Here is a 20273-nt window from a genome sequence, read left to right on the forward strand (position 1 = left end):
ACCAGTCACTAGTGGTGTTTCCCAAGGCTCAGTACTGGGGCACCATTGAGATGCTAGAGTGTGTCCAGAGAAGGGCAATGAAGTTGGTGAAAGGGCTCAAGGGTAAGTCCTATGAGGAGCATCTGAGAGATCTGGGGTTGTTCAGCCCAGAGGAGATTACGGGGTGACCTTATCACTCTCTGCAACTACCTGAAAGGAGGTTGTAGCCAGGTAGTGGTCGGGCTCTTCACCCAGGTAGCTAGCGACAGGACAAGAGGACATAGTCTCAAGCTGTACCAGGTGAGGTTCAGGTTAGACATTAGGAAGAATTTCTTCATAGAAGGGGTGTTTAGATATTGGAAAGGACTGCCCAGGAAAGCGGTGGAGTCACCACCCCTGGAGGTGTTTACGAAAAGACTGGATATGGCACTGTATCACAGTCTAGTTGACATGGTGGTGGTTCAGTCAAAGGTTGAACTTGATAATTTCATAGGTCTTTTCCAGCCTAATTGATTCTGTGATACTTAAAATCAGACTAAAAAGAAGGAAAAGGGAAGCTGTAACAATAAAATGCAGTTGGTACAAAACTCAGTAGGAGATTCTGCTTACTGGCTGGCTCCTGGGCTGACAAGATGCTTCACAATTTGGACATTGTAACTGAGATAGTTTAATTAGGTTGTGGCACCTGCACTTCTGGTACCTTTTGACTCCAAGAATACAGTGGAACCCACCTCCTATAATGGAAAAACAGGAGCATGGAGTCTCCAATTTGTGGGTGTGGTGGGTTGACCCTACCTAGACCAAAGCTGCTCTATCACACCCTCTCCTACACTGGATAGGGGGCAGGGGGAGGGGTAAGGAATATAACAAAAGGCTTCTGAGTTAAGGACAGGGTGACGTCACTCAGCAATTACCATCACAGGCAAGACAGACCTGACTTCAGGATATTAGTTTAATTTATTACCAATGAAATCAGAGCAGGGTAATAAGATGTAAAAAATCAAATCATAAAACACCTTCCCCCACCCTTTCCTTTTTCCTGGGTTCAACTTCACTCACAATTTTCTCTGCCTTCCCCCAGCAGCACAGAGGGACAGGGAATGGAGGTTGTGGTCACTTCATTATATGTTGTTTCTGCCATTCCTTCCTGCTCAGGGGGAGGACTGACTCCTCACACTCTTCCCCTGCTCCAGCGTGGGGTCCTTCCCATAGGCTACAGTCTTCCATAAACTGCTCCAGCATCGGTCCCTTCCACAGGGTGTAGTCCTTCAGGAATAGTCTACTCCAGCGTGGGTCCCTCATGGGGTCACAAGTCCTTCCAGGAAACCTGTTCCAGCACAGGCTTCCCATGGGGTCACAGCCTCCTTCACATGCATCCACCTGCTCTGGCATAGGGTCTTCCAAGGGCTGCAGGGAGACGACCTGCCTCACCATGTTCTTCATGGGAATCTCTGCTCCAGTGCCTGTGATACCAAAATTGGTTAGATAAAAACTTTCTAACACAGTTTTGAGCATTAGAAAGCAGATATTCTTTATTGCAGAGCGCTGGTCACTTGGAGGATTTGTCCTCTAATTGAGTGCCCCGAGCGTCGGGTAAACAGAGTTTTTATCATACACACTGATTACATATTCATTAGCTATCCCCACTGACTTGATGTATATGATTGTGGTGGTTTTGATTAGCCCAGAACATCAGTGAAGTGTTTTTAACATCTAGGAGACATTTGGACCCCTCAGAAGCTGTTGTAGTAGGCCTGGAGAGGTGTCTGAAGGGTGGGGTGTGGCACAAAGATGGCTCCTGTGTGTCCTGAGTGCAAGTTCTGGAAGTTTTTACATCAAGTCCAGCAGAGCCAATCTCTGACGGCTCTGAAGGTGATGGACATGCTGCCGGCCAAGTTTAGGCCAATTGGAGGCGCTGGTTACGTCTCTGTGAAAACATATTTAAGAAAAATTCAAAACAAAGCAGGCACGCACTTCTTTCACTTTGTAGTTGGAGGAGGAGGAGGTGGAGGTGAAAATATGTGAGGGAAAACAGCATGGAGATTGTCAAGGTCAATGAAGAAAGAGGGAGAAAGAGGTGCTCCAGTGCTTCTGGCACTGGAGCAGAAACTTTCTGCTAGCCGTGGTGGAAGCTATGGGGGAGCCAGAAATTCCTCCTGCAGCCCATGGAGTCCATAAAGATGCAGAAATCCACCCACAGCTCTCTCCAGAGGAGCAGGTGGATGCCTGGAAAAGACTGTGAACCAGTGGGAGTCTCATCTAAGAGTTAAAACTGCAAAAGGCCTTGACTGGGAGAGATAGGCCTTGCTCCTAGCATGGAAGCAGCCTAGCCTCAGCTCAGGAGAGTCTGCACAGCACCTTATGGACGAAAAGACTCATGTTGCAGCAAAAATTCGGGCGGGATGTTGCTCATGAGATTGGACCCATGCCAAAAAAGTTCCCAGAAGACTGTCTCTCGTGGGAAGGACCCCTGGCTAAGTAGAGAACCTCTTTTCCTGATTGGACTGACCAGAAGACCCCTCAACCTGCCCCCTGTCTGTGTTGCTGGTTTGCAAAGAGGGAAGGGGGGGGTGAGTGCAGAGACTGCTTCTTAAGAGGGTGGGGGTGAGAGCAGAAAAAACTGTCTGAAGAGAGAGAGAAACAAGTAGAGATAAAGAGTATTTGTAGTAGAAGAATTGTGGTGATGAGTAAATTTGAGAATCTGCTCTGTGGACTGAAAAGAGACCCCACACCCTGCCCCCCCCCACCACCCGGCTTGTGGACTGTAAAGGAAGAAAGGGGGTGAATATTATAGGTTCATAAGAGGGAGGGGGCAGTGAACCAAAACTGTATGAAAAGTTTATTTTTGCCTGCATTTATCCTCCAACTCTGTTAAGTAATTAAAACACTTTTTTGCAACTTTAAGCTTGGAGCCTGGTTGCCCTCTTCTCGTGCGTCCTCCTGGCAAGGTCCTGTCTCAAACCCATGACAATGATTTACTTTATTTTACATAGTTGTACCCCTTATTGAAAGTCTTTTGGGGTCTTCTTCAGTGGTCTTCAGCATCCAGTGTCCTAATATCTTAGGTGTCCATTCCTTGACCCCAGCTCTTGAGTAGGCATAATATGTTGTTGTGTTGGTTTTGCATGGCCTTGTTTTTGGTAGCAGGGGGAGTGAGAAAGGAGTGGTCAAATAGAAAACCCAAATCTATTTGCACTTCAACCATTCTTGTTTCTTTGAGCTTTTGCCCCTTCCACCAGCACGGCACCTGTCAATTCTGGCCTTGTGGATTCCCTTAATGTTATCAAGATAAAAGGGGGCAAAAGGAATCCTTTTGCCATTGAGCACAAGAAATCGCTAGTAATATTAATGACTTATGAGAAGTAATTTATATAACCACTCCTATCCTGGGGAATGTAATGAATATTCATGAATTTTACCTATAACACTGTGCCTTTGGAGGTACTGAGGTGTGTGTGTGTGTATGCGTTTGGTGGAGAGAATTCCCCACACATCCGGTGCATCAAATAAAGCAAATACCCACTTCTCTGACTTGGTCTCTGAAGTGTCTCCAGGCTCAATTGGGGCGAATCAGGAGCCACAGAGGTGACTTCTATGAGAAGCTGCTAAAAGCTTCCACCATGACCTCTAGTTTTCCAGCCTTATCTAGGTACATAGAGCTGAGCTAGCATTCTCTTTGCCCAAGTTACATCCTTTATCTACTTCTCCAAAGCTATGCTGTTCTGTTCTACGGATTTAGGGGGACTAGAAGCTGGATAATAATTTTCTGGAACTGATTTAGAAGGCCAGAGGTTGGATAATGATTTACTAAGATTTGCTTGCTGAAGACAATGTATTATTTGCTTAATGATTTTGTGCCAAGTAACAGGGAGGATACGGAGAAGAAAGCCAAATAACTGAGAAAAATTAGAGTGTGACTGAACATCCTGCTCTCAGACGCCAGAACTGGTTCAAGTTAGTTCCAAGGTTTGGACTTGAACCAAGAACCAAGCGAGCATGTGTAAGGAGACAAGGTGAAGAGTTCATCCCAAAGAATACTCCGGTTACTTCCTCCCAAACCTGCCCACCACCCCTAGCGACCACTGCCTCAATTAAGTGACACTGTGCTTGCATGAGTGTCCTAGGTTGCAATATAGATGTAGTTAAGTATTCTATTACCACCAGCTGTGGGCCGTTAGCTGCTATCACCTGCTAATGACCCACCCGGATGACAGGCAATGGGCCATCAGGGACCCACCGTGTGACTCATGGACTTATCTCATCCCATTGTGGGATGCTCTGCCCAGGAAGGAGGAACCAGGTGTTCCCACCTGGATATAACCTGGCCTTGGAACTGCCTGAGCTAGCCCTGTCTACTGGGTTCCCAGAAGACCAGAGCTACTACTGGATCTTCAGCTGGAGACTAGACCTTCACAGGATCACCGCTTCAACTGGACTACTTCAGTTGGACTGCTACTACCACCCTAACAGGGTGTTAGGTTGTATCTGACTTTGTCAGTGCTTTTCCTTGTATTATTTCACTTATTTTTAATTTCAGTCTTGACTTGTGATCTCCCACTGGTTTGTTTCCAAACCAACACATATTTTGGCGCCCAACGTGGGGCACAACCTGGGGAAACTCACAAATCCTATCACCATGATGCTCAGCTTATCTATATGGGTGCTGTATCTCGCTCTCTATATTTTTCCTCAAATGGGAAACTATCTGCCTGTCGTATTGGTCCTGTTGCGACCAGGGAATGGCATGAAAATTTCTCTATTGGTTTATTATGCCTATTGCGTGGTAACCAGTGAGGCTATGAATACCATTTGGAACATATACTCAGTTTTGTCTGCCTGGCCTAATCCGAGCCACTACATCTGGGACCTCCTCAGCAATCATACCCAGCCTCTGGGGTTAGGAGGAGAGAGCGGTTTCTTCCAGCCTTTCAGGTCAGGCACAGCCGTTTTCAGGGATATTGAGTTCTCTCTGGATGCTAGGGATGGCATAATTTTTTGTTAGTTCTGTTTTCCTTTTTCTCTGCGACCAGCACGGTGTACCTCATGCTGAAGATCAGAACAATATTTTATCTTCTTGAGGAGGAGAAACGAAGCAAATCAGAACAGCCGAAGCCCGTAGCAGTTGCCCCCGTCCAGAAAAAGAAATCAAAGAGCAAATCAGTCCGCATAGCGACTGATGAGGATGCGGCAGGACCATCTCACCAAGCAGAAGAGACAGAGCCGGAGATCATCACTCGCTCCCTATCCCTGGGGGAGCTGCGTGACTTACGGAGGGAATTCACCCGGCAGGCGAACGAGTCCATCCTGACCTGGCTGCTCCGCATCTGGGACGCCGCAGCTAACGACACCTTTCTGGACGGAAGTGAGGCCAGGCAACTGGGATCCCTGTCCCAGGATGTGGTTATTGACCAGGGGATTGGGAGAACCCAGGAAACTCTCAGCCTCTGGCGGCGATTGCTGGCGAGTGTACGGGACAGATACCTCTGCAAAGAAGACCTCCAGATGCAACAAAGAAAATGGAACACAATAGAACAAGGTATCCGATGCCTGAGGGAATTGGCCGTGCTAGAGATCATTTTCTCGGACAACGAAAGATTCCCCAAGAGCCCAGATAATGTCCAGTGCACTTCACAAATGTGGCTAAGATTCGCGCGGCTCGGACCAGAGATATACTCTCGTTACCTGGCAACACTGCAGTGGAGGGAAGGCGAAGACCAGGTGGCCGTGTTAGCAAACAAACTGAGAATTTACGAGGACACTGTCACCGCTCCACTACGCACTCAGGTCTCATCAGTGGAAACAAACCTGGCTGAGCAAGTCCGGAGCTTGATTGAAGAGAATCAGAAACTAAGGAAAGAGCTCAAAGAAGGATTTTTCCATGCCACACCAAAACCAACCAGAGTCTCTGCCATCAGGAGCAGACATCCCCCAGCCAAGGAAAGAAGACAAACTCCACGACGTGACCTCTGGTTTTTCCTGCAGGAGCATGGGTAAGACATGAGAAAGTGGGATAGGAAACCCACCTCCTCCTTAGCAGCCCGGGTACGTGAATTAAAAAAAAGAAACATCCACTTCAGGAGGCTCATCTAGGTACAACACTGCCCCAGTCTCTTGTGGACAGAACCCCAGACAGAATGGAAATGATAATATGACTGATCCTCTTGAAGGGACCTCAGGAACACATTTACAGGAGAAGAACATGATGCACCAAAAACAGGATTAGAGGAGCCCTGCCTCTAGCCAGGTAGAGGAAAGGGATAACCGGATCTATTGGACTGTGTGGATCCGATGGCCTGGCACGTCTGACCCACAAAGATACACGGCTTTGGTTGATACCGGCGCTCAGTGCACCCTGATGCCATCCAGGTATGTGGGGACCGAATCCATTTCTATTTCTGGGGTGACAGGAGGATCCCAGCAGCTGACTGTACTGGAAGCTGAAGTGAGTTTAACTGGGAACGAGTGGCAGAAACACCCCATTGTGACTGGTCCAGATGCCCCATGCATCCTCAGCATAGATTATCTCAGGAGTGGATATTTCAAAGACCCAAAGGGACATCGCTGGGCTTTTGGGATAGCAGCCGTAGAGACGGAAGACATAAGACAACTGAATACCCTTCCTGGTCTCTCAGACAACGCATCTGCTGTAGGACTACTGAGAATTGAAGAACAGCGGGTACCAATCGCTACAGCAACAGTGCACCGCCGGCAATACCGCACTGACAGAGACTCTGTGGCCCCCATCCATAAGATGATTTGGGAACTGGAGAGCCAAGGGGTGGTCAGCAAGGCTGTCTTGCATGGGAGAGAGGAGATTTATGTGCTTTTGCAGTTTGACAGGTTTTAAGACAGCTAGTTCCCCAAGACTTAGTCCCGTTCGCAAGATTCTTTGATATCTGGCCGATTTGTCTAAAAATACCATTTATTTGACACAGAACATAACAAACATACAAACATAGAACAGATTGACACACATAGACACACAATGAGTACATAATTGCAACACTATAGTAGCTAAAAATGCAATTATGGGGTAAAACCTTGCTTGAACTATAAAGATAGTTAAAAACGCAAGAAATGCTTGCTTGAACGATAATGCAAGTTAAGAAATGCTTGCTTGAGCTAGCTGAAATGCAAGTTAAGAAAGGTACCTATAAGTTAGCCGGAATAATACAATTTAGGAAACTCAATGATCTTACCAAGTCCAGTTTTTGGAGCTGGGGATACACCAGCGTCCTCACCCAATCCCTCGGGAAGTAACCACAGGGCTGCGCCATCCCTGGGGAGAGGCCTTACTTCATGTTTTAGTGTCCATGTAGAAAGCTTCTGATTTTACTGAGTTTTTCGTGGTGTTTTATAGGGAAAAGAGTGTGTATTTGCGGTCACCTGAAAATTCTTCACATTCTCTCAGTGTCTCGCTCTGAGTTCCAGACGCCAGCACTGATAGTCAGGATTAAGCCATTGACTTAATCTGAGCCATCGATCTCGGTTAGCAATCAGGGAGAGAGAGAAGGGGGGGGGGGTGTCTGTCCTGCCACAAAGGCTCACTCACCCTTTAACAGCCCTATATGGCCAGTGCGTAAGTCCAGTGAAGAATGGAGACTGACAGTGGATTACCGTGGCCTGAATGAAGTCACACCACCACTGAGTGCTGCTGTACCGGACATGTTGGAACTTCAGTACGAGCTGGAATCCAAGGCAGCAAAGTGGTATGCGACCATTGACATTGCCAATGCCTTTTTCTCCATTCCTCTGGCAGCAGAGTGCAGGCCTCAGTTTGCTTTCACCTGGAGAGGTGTGCAGTACACATGGAACCGACTGCCCCAGGGGTGGAAGCACAGTCCCACCATCTGCCATGGACTGATTCAGGCTGCACTGGAAAAGGGTGAGGCTCCAGAGCATTTGCAGTATATTGATGACATCATTGTGTGGGGGGACACAGCAATGGAAGTATTTGGGAAAGGAGAGAAAATCATCAGAATTCTCCTGGAAGCCGGTTTCGCCATCAAGAAGAGTAAAGTCAAGGGACCTGCCCGAGAGATCCAGTTCCTGGGAGTAAAGTGGCAAGACGGGAGGCGTCAGATTCCTACCGAAATCATCAACAAGATCACAGCGATGTCCCCACCAAACAAGAAAGAGACGCAACCTTTCCTAGGCGCCATAGGCTTTTGGAGAATGCACATCCCTGAGTACAGCCAGATCGTGAGTCCTCTCTACCTCATAACCCGCAAGAAGAACGATTTCCACTGGGGCCCTGAACAGCAGCAAGCCTTCACCCAGATCAAACAGGAGATCACTCATGCGGTAGCCCTTGGCCCAGTCAGGACAGGACCTGAGGTAAAGAATGTGCTTTACTCTGCAGCTGGGAGCCATGGTCTGTCCTGGAGCCTTTGGCAGAAGGTGCCTGGTGAGACCCGAGGTCGACCACTGGGATTCTGGAGTCGAAGTTACAGAGGGTCTGAAGTCAACTACACTCCCACCGAGAAAGAAATCTTGGCAGCTTACGAAGGAGTCCAAGCCGCCTCAGAGGTGATCGGCACAGAAACACAACTTCTCCTTGCATCCCGACTGCCAGTGCTGGGGTGGATGTTCAAGGGAAGGGTTCCCTCTACCCACCATGCCACTGATGCCACGTGGAGCAAATGGATTGCCCTCATCACACAGCGCGCCCGTATTGGAAACCCGAATCGCCCTGGGATTTTGGAAATCATAACAAACTGGCCTGAAGGTGAGACTTTTAAATTATCTTCAGAAGAAGCAGAGGAGAAAGTAGCATGTGCCGAGGAAGCACCCCCGTATAACGAGCTGCCGGAGAGTGAAAGATGCTATGCCCTCTTCACCGATGGGTCCTGCCGAATTGTAGGCGCAGATCGGAAATGGAAAGCTGCAGTATGGAGCCCCACATGACAAGCTGTACAGGCTACCGAGGGACAAGGTGGATCGAGTCAGGTAGCAGAGCTTAAAGCTGTCCAACTGGCTTTGGATATTGCCGAACGAGAGAAATGGCCAAGGCTCTATCTCTACACTGACTCCTGGATGGTAGCCAACACGCTATGGGGATGGTTAGATCGCTGGAGAAAGGCTAACTGGCAGCGCAGAGGAAAACCCATCTGGGCCGCTGAGATTTGGCAGGACATCGCCGCCCGGGCAGAAAAGCTGACTGTGAAAGTTCAACATGTGGATGCACATGTACCTAAGAGTCGGGCTAATGAAGAGCATCGTAACAACGAGCAGGTGGACCGAGCTGCCAAGGTGGAAGTGTCACAGGTGGATCTGACCTGGCAGCACAAAGGAGAATTATTTCTAGCTCGTTGGGCCCATGATGCCTCTGGACATCAAGGGAGAGATGCGACATACAGGTGGGCTCGTGACCGAGGGGTGGACTTGACCATGGACAACATCTCACAGGTCATCCACAGCTGTGAGACTTGCGCTGCAATCAAACAGGCCAAGCGGGTGAAGCCTCTGTGGTATGGGGGACGATGGTCAAAGTACAGGTATGGGGAGGTATGGCAAGTTGACTACATCACACTTCCCCAAACCCGCCAAGGAAAGTGCTACGTGTTGACCATGGTGGAAGCAACCACGGGATGGTTAGAGACCTAGCCTGTGCCTCATGCTACTGCCCGGAACACCATCGTGGGTCTGGAAAAGCAAGTCCTCTGGAGACATAGTACCCCTGAGAGAATTGAGTCTGACAATGGAACCCATTTCAAGAATGGCCTCATAAGCACCTGGGCTAGAGAACACGGAATTGAATGGATATACCACATCCCCTATCATGCACTAGCTGCCGGGAAAGTTGAACGGTGCAATGGACTAAAGACAACTTTGAAGGCACTTGGCGGGGGAACCTTCAAAAATTGGGAACTGAACTTAGCAAAGGCCACCTGGATGGTTAACACAAGGGGTTCTATCAATCGAGCCGGTCCTGCCGAGTCCGAACCTTTGCACACAGTGGATGGAGATAAAGTCCCTGTGGTACATGTAAGAGGTTTTTTAGGAAAGACTGTTTGGATTAGTCTCACCTCAGGCAAAGGCAAACCCATCCGTGGGGTTGTTTTTGCCCAAGGACCTGGTTATACTTGGTGGGTGATGCAGGCAGATGGGGAAACCCGTTGTGTACCACAAGGAGACCTTATCTTAAGTGAGAACTCTGTAGATGGTAATAGAATAAGGGGTGGATAATGTCCTAGGTTGCAATATAGATGTAGTTAAGTATTCTATTACCACCAGCTGTGGGCCGTTAGCTGCTATCACCTGCTAATGACCCACTCAGGATGACAGGCAATGGGCCATCCGTTAGCTGTTACCAGCTGCTAATGACTCACCCGGATGACAGGCAATGGGCCATCAGGGACCCACCGTGTGACTCATGGACTTATCTCATCCCATTGTGGGATGCTCTGCCCAGGAAGGAGGGGCCAGGTGTTCCCACCTGGATATAACCTGGCCTTGGAACTGCCTGAGCTAGCCCTGTCTACTGGGTTCCCAGAGGACGAGAGCTACCACTGGATCTTCAGCTGGAGACTAGACCTTCACAGGATCACCGCTTCAACTGGACTACTTCAGTTGGACTGCTACTACCACCCTAACAGGGTGTTAGGTTGTATCTGACTTTGTCAGTGCTTTTCCTTGTATTATTTCACTTATTTTTAATTTCAGTCTTGACTTGTGATCTCCCACTGGTTTGTTTCCAAACCAACACAATGAGCATATTTAAGTGAACTTTGAACTCATTTTAAAACAAAGCGGGGATAGGTAATGAATATGTATAGGGGCATTGTGTAACTTCATGCATATGTAACCTGTAACCTAATATAAACCTAGTGAAGTGCTGTTGAGGTGTGCATGCTTTTGGAGGGGCTACCCCCCATGCACCTCAAGCTGGAATAAACGCATACCTACTTCATAACTATTTGAGTTGCGAAGCCAATCCGTGCCTCACTACTGTCTTTATCACCTGGACTACTTCATCCCCCTCCTTCTTCAGTGATCTTGGTGTCTGCAGAGTTTTTGTTCCCACATATTCTCACTCCTTTCTCCTGGCTGCAATTGCTGTTGTGCAGCAACTTTTTCCCATTCTTAAATGTTATCACAGAGGCTCTGCCATCACCAATTGGCTCAGCCTTGGCCCGCAGCGGGTCTATCTATGGAGTGAAAAGGGATATATTGTGTTTAGCCAGAAATTCAGTGATCCCCTGAATTTTATAAAGAGCTGTGTTTCAGCTAGCTAAGAAATCTATATTTTTGTGATTTTGTTGTTCTAGCTGTTTTTAGGTTAAGCCAGTGTCTGATTTTGCCTCAATGGATACCCTGAGAAAACTAGGGAGTAACTCGGAGCTTATACACTCCAGAAGTTTTAATAAATGAAATCCACCTGTAGAACTTAATCACTATGGAGTTGTTTAGCTAAGAAATTAAAATTAATAAAGTATTGTTAAAGTAGGGAAGCTCTAAGTTGACCTGTAACTAGAAATGGATGAGTTGTCATTACCATAGTTAAAGCAATAAGATAAAAAATTAAGACTCAGCAAAGGAAGAACACACATGCATCAGTGGGTGCCAGACTTAAAAGGTCACTCACAGGACAGAATGACGAAGATAAAGGTGATGAAGGAAGAGGAGACCCCTCCTCAAAAATTGCAGAAAAGGATGCTAGATGGTAGTCTTGCTCCATAAAAGAGTGTAGCAGATAAGGAAAACCTTGCAGAATAAGGGCCTTGTCACCCTTGTTGGGTCCTTGTTTGCTTCTGTTCATCTCTGTCACTTCTAACCACAAAAGCACTCTGGGAAAGGTTCAGCTAACATAAAGGCAAAAAACAAGTTACATAACCTAAAAACCAAGTTATATAACCAGAAAACATGTTATATAATCAGTGTGTGGTCACCTCGTGGTTTTTATGGTGACTGGTTGGGGATATGCATGGACACCACATGATCTAAAAGGTGATTGGATGAAGGGATGCATGGACATCGACACTTGCGGTGGCAAGCAGCCAATGCATGTTTGTTTTGCTTCACAAGAATGTAAACTGATTAAAGGCTTACAGCATAAAAAGGCCTGGTTTTTTTTGCAATAATTGATTGCTCATTGCACCTGCCAAGGGGAGTCTGTGTTGTTAATCATCGTTACAAAAGAGGATCAAGAAGAATCTGGACACCTATCCTGTGACATAACACGCTGGAAGGACATGAGGGGGGAGCTATGGGAATGCCTTTGTGTTACAATGTATATAAACCCTGGAAAGCTTTTGTTTCTTTGGACATTGTTGGCAATTAAATAACCATATGTCCCTGACTTCTGGCCAGAGTTGTTATTAGGATTGTTCACCCCACAACTCATGGTTATGGGGTCTCAAACCCTTTATTTCAGTCCTTTGTTTCAGGAGCTGGCTGGCATTGAATCTATTGAACATAGTGGAAGCTTCTGACATCTCACAGAAGTCATCCCTGAAGCTCTTCTGCTACCAAAACCTTGCCATGCAAACTAAATACAGTAAGTTTTGCTTTCCAGTCTTTAAAACAGCAAGTTTAACAGCAAACAACAAAAGAAAGCATAGAAACACTAACATAAAATCATTAAATATTTGGATTAGATAATTAAGGAAAGGAATCAATCTGATGCAGCTCTTCACATTGTGCAGGTAAGAAAGAGTAATATTTAAAATAGGGCAGTTCATAACAGTGGTACTTTCTAGTCATAATTTCTCTCTGCATCTAGAAGCTATAGAAATATGTCAAGGTTGGTCTTACAAATAACTTGCCCTTTGTAGTCAATGCATATTAATAGACATTTTTGATTCTGTGACTTTGCAGATTTCTGCACATATAGCAGCTGATGTAATTCTCTTCTTAAGGCAGGTGCTTCTTCTCAGATATGATGCTCTACTTTTACTAACTTTAGGGATACTGATACTGTCACTGAAATTCGGGAGGAAAATAAAAACCCTCTAACACTATATTTTAAGTGATAGAGAATCAAGCATTACTTTTTTTCTAGACAGAATGTGCCACTGAAAATATTCCATACACACATGAATTTTACTAGATTTTCCCCAAACTTTATACCGTCTAAAACCCATAGAAATCCATTGATTCAATGTTTATTGGAGCCAAGTTGCATAGTTCTTAGTATTTGTTTTCCTATTGGATCCGTATTTCTTCGCCTCTTAGGTCCTGGCTCCTTGGTTCCCTTATTAGTCTTTTCCGGACCAGTTGTCTTCAACCATGCCAGGGGGCAGTGTCTGGGGTAGATGTTTGTTGATGTTCGCTGGTGGTCGTTGATGTTCTCTTGATGGTAGTTATCTTTTTGGGTATCTTTTGGGCTACTCCCAGTCTGTTGAGATGTTAAGCTCATCTCCATTGAGTGGTGCAACATCCCCTAAAAAAAGCCTTAAAATTCCTTTCCCTGAGGCAAAGGCAAACCAAGCCTGACTAGAAAAATAAAATTAAAAAAAAATTTAGAAGTTATATTATTTCCAACAATTCTACCTGTAAGGATGGATTGCAAACATTTCAGCTGAGAGCTAGATGCTACTTGATGCTGACAGCCCAGAGCGTTAGTGAAGGCAACACTTTTGTCTTCGCATGTGCGATATGTAGTGCACGCTTGTACAGGGGAGGCAAATCCTAGCAATCTCTTCTCTCAGTAAAAATATCCCTGACACATTGTCATCTCCCCAGTTAAGAATCTTTAAAGCTTTTCATCCCATATTCAATGTCGTTTGTAATGTTGAAATACAAAAAAACCTCCTGTAATATTTGTTACATTGTCACAAGGCAAGGGCTGGACATAACAATTCTTGGTTTGTGCTCCTTCCTTCTTTAACCATTAAACCTTTCAAAAAGTCTACTTAGAAGGGGGAAAGCACTTAAAAAGCTGGAACAATGTTCATTTATGAACACTTTATCCCTAGGCAAAACTGCAGAGCAAGACAATACTTGAGGGTATCATACTTACCAATTCTGTAAAGGTTATCAGCTATTGTTGTGGGTTTGGGTTTTTCAGGGAATTTTGTCCCATCTGAAAGGAAGAGGCTGTGAGGGGAGGGGGTTGTCCGGGAAACAAAGAGGGGCAATTAAGAAACAAAATACATGGCCAAGCACTCCTACATACCCCAGTAAGGACTTGGCCAAGGGAAAGGAGAATTTGGGAGTCATGCTTGGGGGAGGGAGAGAAATTAGGTGGTTTTGGCAGTTTCTGAGCTGGGGGCGGGGCAACCTTTGCCCGGCTTGGAGGGCAGATGGTTGTGGGTTTTGGTGCTGGACTTTTCCTGCCCAAGGGACTTGCTGCTATTGCTGAACTTTCCTTGCTGTTTCTCCTTACCGTTGGTAAGCCACTGCTCGAAAGAGCGGCTGTTGCACTGGGACTTTTCAAAACCCACCCTTGCCGGGAGAGATCCTCACCATCTGTGTGCATGCCTCAGGGGAAAACCTGACCCCCACCTCCTCCCTCTCTCCAGAGGGAGCATCTTCCTGCTGCTTGCTGGAGCCTTGGCTGCTGCTGCCGCTGCTGCCAGGACACCACACGGGACACGTGAGAACCAGGGTAAAACTGAAACAACCCCCCCACCTTCTCTCTCTCCCCGAGACCGCCATTACCCCCTGGGGAGGCTCAGAGCTTGCATCGGCTGCCCTCTGAAGCTGCCTGAGCCAACAGCGCCCTCTGAAGCTGCGGGGGAGTCACTGCAGCCTCTCTGCCTCACACAAGCCATTACCGCCCCCTGACGGTTGTAGTCATAGCTACACCAAAGGGAAAAATTGCTTGATGGGCAGGAAAAAAGCCGTTGTTGGGTTTTCTGGGTTTTTTTTGTTGTTGCTGTTGTTGTTGTTGTTTATCTCTGTATATAAATATAAATATTAATATAAATATAAATAGTATATATTATAGTAAAGAACTTATTATTTTCCCCATATCTTTGCCTGAACGCCCTTTAATTTCAAAGTTATAATAATTTGAAGGGAGAGGGGGGTTATCTTTTTCCATTCCAGGAAGGTTCCCACCTTCCTTGGCAGACACCTGTCTTTTAAAGCAGGAGAGCTATATTGCTATTTTTTCAAATTATATCCTGAATTAAAATTAAATTAATTACTGGGAAATTTGTTTTTAAATCAGAAATAGAAGGCTGGATTGTTTTTTAGTAAAAATCTGTATTTTAATCAGATTGAAGGCATTTCAATTAAATAAATTTACTTCTAGTGAAATCTACTCTATGGAACTACAAATTTAAATTGGTGATTTAGGGAGGCTAGAATTTATTAATTTAAGAGAACTAGAAGCTGAATAATAATAATAATTTTTTAACTGATTTAGAAGGCCAGAGATTGGATAATGATTTACTAAGATTTGCTTGCTGAAGACAATGTATTATTTGCTTAATGATTTTGTGCCTACCTAGTATCGGGGAGGATATAGAGAAGAGAGCCAAATAATTGAGGAAAACTACTGAGTGTGACCGAACATCCTGCTCTTGGACCCCAGAACTGGTACAAGTTAGTTCTAAGGCTTGGACTTGAACCAAGAATCAAGGGAGCGTGTGCAAGGGAACAGGGTGAAGAGTTCATCCTGAGGAAGACTACTAACTTCATCATCGGGACCCTCGCCCACAATTAATCTGTGACACTGCGCTTGCGCAAACATATTTAAATGAACTTTGAACTCATTATAATACGAAGTGGGGATAGGTAATGAATATGTATAGGAGCATTGTGTAACTTCATGCATATGTAATCTGTAACCCAATATAAACCTAGTGAAGTGCTGTTGAGGTGTGCATGCCTTTGGAGGGGCTACCCCCCATGCACCCCAGCTGGAATAAATGCATACCTACTTCATTACTATTTGAGTTGTGGAGTCATTCCACGCCTCATTGGCAGAACTCAGAAAGCAAGATTTCCTTTATATAAGCTGCATCTCAGTTTTGATGTACTTATGTTACTTATACTCACTTATAAAAATGTAATTGCTACTTGACATTCCTGGAAGAAGACTGCAGCTCAAACTAATTTAAGAGAACACTAAAGCATTTGTCTAAAACTATTTGAGTTGTGGAGTCAATCCGCGCCTCATTTTGGCACCCAGATGGCACAAAGTCTGCCTGGCTGCAGGATCAACTGAGGGGCTGACATCCTAAGGCGTGCCCTGGGATTTTCCAGGAGGAACTCCGCTCCTTGGCCGCCCACTGTGAGGGCAGACAATGACCATCTGATACGGTGGAGAAACAGTATGCTTTGTGTGTAGGCAAGCCTGTAAGTCGTATACGCATGGCTGGGGCTGCTGATAAGTCACGGAGAGACATCTCCGTGCCCAGCATTGTCCCTGAATAGGTGACACTTGCAAGCAACTGGCTACGGGAACTGGGAACCGGCAAGGTAATTTGCCGTCCTTAGCTGGCAGGGGGGGATTTGCTGACCGATGGGGCGGCCACTAGCAATCCTGGGGGTGGATTGAGTGAATCCTGAAAGAAACTATTTTGAACTGTTGCTAACACCAGTGTTGTGTTTGTGTGAGTATGTGTGTATGAGACGCAGATTAGATAATTTGGATTTGTGAAACGAGTGTAAAGTTTTGGGTTTTTTAACCATGGTTTTAGATCCCCGCAAGGGGACCAGCTGGTGAAGAGATGAAGCAAGTGATTTAATAAAGCTGGAACGAATGTTCAGTTAAATTTATGTTATAATTTGTTGTTGTGGCTATAAAAAAGTTTTTGCTGTGCTGTGACAAGTGTTTGTTGTGTGTTGTATAAACTAGTGTGTAGTTAACTTATATTAGAATTATTGTTGTGTGTTTAAATTGTTATAGTTTAATTTTATAAAGCCTTGTTACAGTGGCTTGCCACAAGGTATCTTTTCTCTCCCAGCGGTTATATCAAAGGAGCATAGCTCCCGAGCCTCTATGTGAATGTAGAACAGCAATCGTGCCATGGCATGATTTGTGGGTTTTAACACAGTGTCGGTTTTGTGAAGTTAGGAGATATTATGTTTCCACCGAGCTGCCAGAAGGATGTGTGGATTATAAAAAAAAGTTGAAGCATTATAAAAGTTGTGTGTGGACAAAAACACCAAGTCCTTTTTTTAGTAGTTCAATTTTTAAAAAATATTAGGAAATAACTGTTAATCAACTTTGTGAAAAGAGACTTAGAAAACGATAAAAAGACAAGACATAGAAAAAGAGCATACAAAGAGTGGTTAGTTCACTATACAAGTGACCTGGAGTAGGTAACTGTGGGGGTGCGGCGGCCCGATGCTGCGGATCCCGAGTCCCCGAGGCCGGCGGTCGGCGTAATCCACGGGGACGCTGCCGAGGATGCCATCGCCTGGGACTCGGAGGAGGCTGGGCCGTAAACCGCTCTCTCCCTCCCCTGGAAAGTTTTTCCTAAGCTTATTGGTTTAAAGTTCGCTTCCCCGCCCCTATCACCGCCCCCGCTGCTTGCCCTCACTAGAATGTTCTGTTGCCGGGCTTCCCCCATGAGTTGCTTGTAATCCCCTCCCTACTTACATTTCATTTGCTCCCCCGCTTGTCCCTCATGTTGTCCCGGAGCCCCGTTGGCTCCGCCCCTGCTGTTCCTCCCCGGGAAACCCCGTATTTCCCCCTAAAAACCCCTTCCCTTTGTTCTCTCGGTGTGGTGTGGCCGCGACCCCAGCCCCGCCGGGTTCTGCGCCCGGTAGCTGCGTGGACCGCCCCACCCGAGAGCCCCCAGTGTGCCTCCCCCGCGCCGCTTCTCCTTGAATAAACTGCACACTGCTGACTCTCAACTCGTAGCACTCTCTTTATCACGGGAAGCGACCAGCGACTCCACGGCGTTCCTGCCCGGCAGGCACCCGCCTCCGCCGCGTGGTCCCTGCCGCTCCAAGGAGCGAGCCTGGGAACACCGAGGCTGACCGCAGCCGCCTCTGGACAGAGCTGAACAGCCGGGAGGGCTGAGAGCTTGGGCCAGGTGAGGCCCCCGAGGTCTCCCGAAGCCCCGGAGCTCGTTGGGGCCAGGCGGCCGGACCCCACCGGACCCCTACAACTTCAGGTAACACAGTATAAAGTGAACTTTAATTTATAAAAATGGGTTTTTTAGTAGTTTAATTTTGATTTTTGGGACAGAGTGGTAAAAACAGGAGTGTTTAATTGTGGTTAAGAACAATAACTATAGTGTTGTTAGTATTTTTAGGAATTTGTTGGGCAACATGGGTTTATGAGTGCAGTGAGTGTATACTGTGTATGTGCATGTTTGTGTAATATATCAAAGTATTTTATCACAGCCTGCAATGGTTTGGCCTTAACCTTTCCTCCCTTCTTCTTCTTCCTAGTAGCTTGACTTTAAGTGAAATAAATGAGATGTGTGCCTGATGCCAAATATATTTTGCCCTGAATGTAAAAACAATTATTATAAGGCTTACACATATAAAAGGTGGTACTGCGTTTTTATTTTAAAAACAAAGCAGTATTTGGCATATAAGGTATTCAGTTTTAAATCAAGTTTTAATGCCAGTGAAAAATAATTTCATTATGGTTAAAAGGACAACTGGCCAATCTGAAAAGCATATTTTTGTAAACTTTTAAAGTATAAATTGGAAAAGCAATGGAGTATTTATAAGTTTTTGTACATTCCCAAATTTTCAAAAGCCTTTTTGGGCAAAGACCTGTTAGAGCAATTACAAGCAACCAATACTGTGGCAACACAGATCCTTTCCCATGGGAACTTTTCTCTTCCTCTTCTATGTTTTATAAATAAAGCTTTTATGTTATTGAAACAGCCTTTTGGATACAGGCGGTTCATGCCTGGACCAATCAGTCCCTGGGGGAGGATGAAATTGGTCCAATCCGAACGGCCCTCTGATGTCTATATCAATTGTTAATAAATAATAAAATCAGACTTTTTCTAGCACTCGTCCGGTCCCGTTTCCCCCCCCCCCCCTCCCCCCCGCCGCGTGGCGTGGCCCGGTTTCGGCATGGAGATGGGGTCTCCGAAGCCCAAAGACAAAAGTGAGCTTTCTTGGAGGACCCCTGGGGTGATCCAGCGGCCGCAAAGACGCAGCAGCTGGCCAGGGCTTTATTAACGTGGGCATCCGAGAATGCAGTCCCAGAAGTCTGGGACATGGATGTGGACTGTTCTTTGTGGCTCAGGGTGGGTAAGGCTTTGTGCCAAGAGATGATATTTGGAGACGAGAAAACTATCCACCTGTTGTAACGTGTGTCCTTCCTGTCCCTGACCCCGCCCCCCTGACCCCTTCTGACTGGATGTGAGTCAGGACCGCCCCCCATCCCTAGAGATAAAAACCCCAGCCACATCCGGAACGGGTCTCTTTGGTTCTGGACTCATATGGAACCTGTACCCTCCCTCGCCTTCCCTTCCCCCTCCCCAGTCTCCCCACTCCTCCCCTGTTTTCCTCAATAAAAACACCATGGAGACCAGGAACCAAACAGCTGCCTTTCTAAACCTGCAACGCTTCTACAAGAACCGTGTCTGACCAGCCCCACAGCTCGTGGCCATGGAATGACCATCCTGCGTGTTCCGGTTCTGGGGCAGCCCTCCCCCGCAGCAGGGGAGAGCTGCCTTCAGGTTCTGCACTGCTGCAAATGGTGGAGAATGCGGGCAGCGGTAAGAACTTGCCTAGACACGCCGGGGAGCAGCGGAGCCCGCGGGAGCTGGGGGGCGGCGGGAGCCGGCGGTGCTCGGGGAACGGCGGGGCCAGCGGCGCGGCCGCGCCGGGCCGGGCCGGCAGGCCCCGAGGCCGGGCTGGGCCGAGCTGGCCGCCGGCCCGCGGGGCCCACGCCTCCCCGCCGGCCCGCGCGGGGCTGCGGCGGAGCGGCGAACGCACGGCAGGGAGCCGCCGACGCGGCGGGACGCTGCCTGCGCTGCAGACGGAGACCACCCTGGCCGCGTGGCCCGCACATGGGCGCCGCCATCTTGTGAGCCGCCATTTTGTGTCGCGGGCGCCCCTCCCCCGGCGAGACCAACTCTGCACAGCCAAACACCATCTCTGCTGTGCAGCACACGCGGTGGCCGCGAGCTGTGAGACTCTCTAAAGACACAGGCGAGTCCCAAGAAGAGGACCCTGAAGGGACTTGTAGAAAGCTTGTGAAGTCTGTATTGAGTTGCTGAGGATAAAACAGTGACGAAGAAGACTGCAAGGGACCGGAAAGCGGTGACCAGTCTTGTCAGTCGGCAAAAGTCTACCCAAGAGTAAGAGAGGCTCTGGGGGTGAGCCGATAGCGCCTACAGTGCCTATTCAGGGAAATTTTCCGACCCTGGACCTCTGCTAAAGGTGTAGTTTGCAGCAGAGGAAGAGTGAATGTTTGT

At 47.1% G+C, this 20273-nt stretch overlaps 1 long non-coding RNA gene across 1 annotated transcript; it reads left to right on the forward strand.

The window, feature by feature from the left end:
* Window positions 1-16022: 16022 nt before the first annotated feature.
* Window positions 16023-18328, forward strand: LOC146425681 (uncharacterized). Its single transcript, XR_014846490.1, has 2 exons — window positions 16023-17199; window positions 18000-18328. It is a non-coding gene; the product is annotated as an uncharacterized LOC146425681 (long non-coding RNA).
* Window positions 18329-20273: the final 1945 nt, after the last annotated feature.

This window comes from Lichenostomus cassidix, chromosome W (genome assembly GCF_008360975.1).
Source record: "Lichenostomus cassidix isolate B80296 chromosome W, HeHo_3.0, whole genome shotgun sequence".
In the NCBI taxonomy this organism is placed as follows: Eukaryota; Metazoa; Chordata; class Aves; order Passeriformes; family Meliphagidae; genus Lichenostomus; species Lichenostomus cassidix.